The sequence below is a fragment of the Struthio camelus genome, chromosome 18, assembly GCF_040807025.1.
Source record: "Struthio camelus isolate bStrCam1 chromosome 18, bStrCam1.hap1, whole genome shotgun sequence".
NCBI lineage: Eukaryota > Metazoa > Chordata > Aves > Struthioniformes > Struthionidae > Struthio > Struthio camelus.
In genome coordinates this window covers 18,297,911-18,303,498 of record NC_090959.1, presented here as the reverse complement: position 1 = coordinate 18,303,498, position 5,588 = coordinate 18,297,911, and positions in this window count along the sequence as shown.

Below are 5,588 nucleotides of genomic sequence, written 5' to 3'. Positions count from 1 at the left end.
CCTGGGCTCCCAGCACGATGGGAGCCGAGGCCCCTTCCCCGCTCGGCCGCGGGGCTCGCCGGGAGCTCGGCCCGGGCAGCTGTGCTGGAAACCGGCGACAGACAGCCGTGCCGTGCCGTGCTGTGCCGTGCCATGCCGTGCTGTGTTGTGCTGCATCGATCCGCACTGCCCCCTGCCCTGCTGGGCCGTGCCGTGCTGCACCGAGCTGTGCTGCACCCTGCTGTGCCGTGCCATGCTGTGCTGCACCAAGCCGCGATGCACCGTGCCCTGCTGGGCCCTGCCGTGCTGTGCGGCACCGTGATGCAGTGCCCTAGGCCGTGCCGTGCCGTGCTGAGCCGCGCTGCACCGTGCTGTGCCATGCCGTGCCGTGGGGCTCCCGCAGCTGCGGGCCCGCAGGAGCGAGGGCCGCCCTGCGGAGCCCGGGGCTGCGGTGCCACCACCCCGGCACGCACACGTGCAGCGTGCAACGCGGCAGAAGCGATTCTCTGCCCACGTGTTTTTTCCCCGGTTTGTGGCTGCACCTCTCTCCCTCGTTTTTCTCCCACGCCTTTTAATATACCTGGCACCTAGAGGAGAATTTTCCCTTTAAATATCCAGCCTCACATTGTAATGCCTTTTATTCTATATCTTATTTAGTGAACTGGAAAAAAGCATCAATTGTTACATACCATATGTGAGCCTGTGCCTCAAACTGCAATGGAAGGAGGTTTGTTCCCAAACTCCTTCACACACCCGTTCTTGTGCCACGAGGGAGGGATAAAGGCCTCGCGGTGCCTGCCGTAATACCACCCTGCAGCCAGAGCAACCCACCCTGCTTCAAACTAAACGCTGAAACCCCGGCTGCGACGCGACTGCGGCCGGGCAGAGCGGGCCCTGGCCGGGGAGCGGGCTGCGGCTTCGCGGCGCAGCCCGGCACCCGCGTTCGCGCCGGCCCGGACCGCGGCTCTGGCCACGACGCTGCGGCGGCGGCAGCTCCGTCGCAGGCGCGCGGCAAGGACCGGAGTGGGGCACGCGCCCTCTCTTGGGGTTTGCAACGGGCTGTGCACAGCGAGGTGGCGGATGGGGCCGGGCTCGAGGGGCAGGGTTGTCGCACCCCTTTGCTGATGGGGATAATAGGGCACGTGTGGGGTTTTGCAGCCGAATCGCTGCGCGCACCCAAGACGCGGCCGCGCCGGGTAGCACGTAGGGCCATGTTTGTGCGTTTGCCATCAGCTCCTAGGGAGCCCGGCTAGCGACGACCCGGCAGGGCCGCGCCGGGAAGCTGCTAGCGCCCAAGGACGCTGCCACGTGGCACCGGCACGCAGAGGAGGGCTGCGGGGCTGCGGGCGGCATCCCAGGCCTCCTCCTCCTCCTCCCCGTCTCCCGCCCGGCGCCCGGCGGGTGCAGCTCTGCGCGCCGGCTCGGAGGGCGGCCCCGGGCGCTGCCTCCCCGCCGGCCGGGCGGCCAGGAGGCTCGCGGGCAGGGTGCTGCCGGGCGCCCGGCGGCCAGCTGGCCCCGGCTTGGATGTGGAGCCTCCCCGGCCGCGGGCGACGGAGCCCGGCTCAGCGCGCCGCCCGGCGCGGCCGGCGAGCCAGGCTGATTGATGGGTTTGTTTTGTTCCTGCAAAGCGTGTCCCGGGGCCGCTCGGCGAGCGGGGGGGGGGGGGCCGGCCCGCGCTGCCGTCTGGCGGGCTGCAGGCGGCCGACGGCCGCGGGGCATCCACCCGGTGCCGCGGCCAGCGAGCGGGGACGGCGGCGGACGACGGAGGCCGAGGTTTGGGCTTCCCTCTCGGCCGCGGGGTGGGGCGGGTCGAGCGGCCCGTGCCTCGGTTTCCCCATCGCTCCTGCCGCCGCCGGGTGACACGCGGCCCGCGAAGCTCCGGAGGCCTCGGGCACGCTGACCGCCGACGGTGCGAGCGGCTCCGGCCGGCCGACGGGTCGGGCGTGTGTTTGTGCGAAGCGCCCCGCGAGCCGGCTTCCCACCGCGGCGCTAACAGGCTTTTCGGGGAAGCCCAGGAACCACCGGCTTCCCGGGTGTTCCCCAGACCTACGGGCAGCGCCGCCGGGGCAGGGATTGAGCACGGGTGCGCGGCGCGCGGCGGCCTCGGCCCCCCCCTCCTGCTACCGCCGCGGCCCGTCCGCGCGCGGCTGCCGTTTCTCCCCCCGCCGCGCGCCGAGAGCAACCTCCTTGCCCCTGCCCTGCCGTCGTCCTTCCCGGCAAGGGAGCTCGGGGCGGCTGCGGAGGAGGCGAAGCCTTCGTGGCCGCTCCGGGAAAGGCGGGGAGGGCCGCGGAGGCGAGGGCCGGCGCTTGCGCCCCGTCCCGTGCCGTCCCCTCGGGGGTCCCGTGGCGCGGCAGCTCCCGGGGGGCCGGGAGGTGGCAGGCGCCAAGCAGAGCCCGCCGGGGTGGGGGGGGCGCCCGCCGCTCTCTCGCCCCTGCCGCCCCTTGCCGGGCTGCGGGGGCTCCGTCCCCGGGCAGCGCCGGTCTCCCCGTCCGCCGGAAGGGCTTGACGCTGGCCCCGAGGGAGGGGACGATGCTCTCCCGTCCCGTGCCCAGGGCAGCTCCCCCGGCAAGGGGGGCAGCCCGCCGCGGGCGCCCCGTGGCCGGCGCGGGGGGCTGCCGGGCTGCCAGCTGGGCGGGCGGTTGGGAAATCTGTTTCCTCTTCTGCTCGTTACGACACTGCACCAGGCGCAGCCACCCGGAGCGGTGAGGCAGCGGCAAAGTATGAAGGTCGGGGAGGCTGCGGTTTGCGTGACGGAGATAAGCTGGCCGCCACCGACGCATCCCTCTACCTGCCCGGCCGGAGCCCCCCGCCGGCTCCGGAGGGGGGAGCGGGGCCCCGCGCAGCCCCCGCCGGCTCCGGAGGGTCGAGGCCCCGCGCAGCCCCCGCCGGCTCCGGAGGGTCGAGGCCCCGCGCAGCCCCCCGCCGGCTCCGGAGGGTCGAGGCCCCGCGCAGCCCCCGCTGGCTCTGGAGGGTCGAGGCCCCGCGCAGCCCCCGCCGGCTCTGGAGGGTCGAGGCCCCGCGCAGCCCCCCGCCGGCTCCGGAGGGTCGAGGCCCCGCGCAGCCCCCGCCGGCTCTGGAGGGTCGAGGCCCCGCGCAGCCCCCGCCGGCCGGAGGGTCGAGGCCCCGCGCAGCCCCCGCCGGCTCCGGAGGGTCGAGGCCCCGCGCAGCCCCCGCCGGCTCTGGAGGGTCGAGGCCCCGCGCAGCCCCCGCCGGCTCTGGAGGGTCGAGGCCCCGCGCAGCCCCCGCCGGCTCCGGAGGGTCGAGGCCCCGCGCAGCCCCCGCCGGCTCTGGAGGGTCGAGGCCCCGCGCAGCCCCCGCCGGCTCCGGAGGGTCGAGGCCCCGCGCAGCCCCCTGCCGGCTCCGGAGGGTCGAGGCCCCGCACAGCCCCCCGCCGGCTCCGGAGGAGCGAGGCCCCGCGCAGCCCCCGCCGGCTCCGGAGGGTCGAGGCCCCGCGCAGCCCCCGCCGGCTCTGGAGGGTCGAGGCCCCGCGCAGCCCCCGCCGGCTCTGGAGGGTCGAGGCCCCGCGCAGCCCCTGCCGGCCGGAGGAGCGAGGCCCCGCGCAGCCCCCGCCGGCTCCGGAGGGTCGAGGCCCCGCGCAGCCCCCGCCGGCTCTGGAGGGTCGAGGCCCCGCGCAGCCCCCGCCGGCTCCGGAGGGTCGAGGCCCCGCGCAGCCCCCTGCCGGCTCCGGAGGGTCGAGGCCCCGCACAGCCCCCCGCCGGCTCCGGAGGAGCGAGGCCCCGCGCAGCCCCCGCCGGCTCCGGAGGGTCGAGGCCCCGCGCAGCCCCCGCCGGCTCCGGAGGGTCGAGGCCCCGCGCAGCCCCCGCCGGCTCTGGAGGGTCGAGGCCCCGCGCAGCCCCCCGCCGGCTCTGGAGGGTCGAGGCCCCGCGCAGCGCCTCGCCAAGAGCTACCGGCCGCTTCGGCTTCTCCGGCAACGGCCTCGGAGGCTCCAGCAATGGAGGTCCCCCTTTCGCCCCCGCGCCGTGCCCGCAGAGGGTCTGCCCCGCTGGGGACCCCCTCCCGCTGCTCCCGGGGACGTCTAGAGCTGCCCCTCGTGTGCGGCCGGCACCCATGGCGGCTCCATCGGCGCTGCTGCCCTCCCGCTGCCGAGAGCCGCGGAGCTGGAGGGCTGAAATGGGGGACGGGGACGGGGACAGGGACGGGGACGGGGAGGGGGTGGAAAGGACAGGAGGGGACGGGATAGGATGGGACAGGACAGGAGGGGATGGGATGGAATGGGATGGGATGAGGTAGGACATGAGGGGATGGGATGGGATGGGACAGGACAGGAGGGGAGGGGATGGGATGGGATGGGATGGGATGGGATGGGATGGGATGGGATGGGATGAGGTAGGACATGAGGGGATGGGATGGGACGGGACAGGAGGGGATGGGATGGAGTGGGATGGGATGAGGTAGGACATGAGGGGATGGGATGGGATGGGACAGGACAGGAGGGGAGGGGATGGGATGGGATGGGATGGGATGGGATGGGATGGGATGAGGTAGGACATGAGGGGATGGGATGGGACGGGACAGGAGGGGATGGGATGGAGTGGGATGGGATGGAATGGGATGGGATGAGGTAGGACATGAGGGGAGGGGATGGGATGGGACAGGAGGGGATGGGATGGGATGGAATGGGATGGGATGAGGTAGGACATGAGGGGAGGGGATGGGACGGGACAGCAGAGGACGGGATGGGGTGGGATGGGACGTGATGGGATGGAATGGGAGAGGACGGGACAGGACAGGAGGGGATGGGACGTGATGGGAAGGGGTGCGACAGGGAGGGGACGGGACGGTACGAGACGGGATGGGGCAGTACAGGACGGGATGGGATGGGACGGGACAGCTGCTGCCAGGGCCTCGCCGTGCCAGCTCAGGGCTTTGGGTTTGGAGACACGGCCAGGGTCCTGGAGCAGGACAATGCCCACGTGAGAGCAAAGGCGGCGGGGAAGTATCCTCAGGCCCGGAGGCCGTGACGGCCACCCCCGGGGTGCTGCCGTGCAGCGCCGGCGCGGGGCCTGCAGGGCCGGCCCTGCCAGCGCCGCGAGGGGCCAGGAGCCTGGCGTGCCCGGGGCCGCGGCGCACCCGAGCCTGGCTCGGGGATGGGCACGTGGCTGCCCCGCCACCGCGCCTGCCTCCGAGGAATTCGTGCCTCCCTCCTCTCACACAGAGCTGCAAGCCGTTTTGACCAGGGGAAGGGAAAATAAAGTAAGTCACACCCCAAATATTAGGTCTCTTGCAAAAACCCTGCCTGCCCGAAGGAATCCTCAAGCTGGTCCAAGGGTGGGAGAGGAAGGATCCCAGCCTTCAGCTCCAATTAGAAGATCTTCCCCTGACAAAACAAAACAGCCAGCAAGTTACTTAACTTCTGTGTTGACTAGGCTGGCTTTACCGTGCTCCTGCCTTATAGCCTGGAGTCTGGCTTGGCACACGGACGCAACGTATGGAGGGACAGCTGGACCACGAGATAAGGCCGCAGGGGGACAAGCGGTGGGACAGCAGCTCATGGGGATGGGTGGGAGGGTGGATAAACTGGCGGTTGGGTGGACAGGGGTGGTAGTAAGGTGGATGGAAAAACTCAAGCTCGATAAGCACTTCGCAT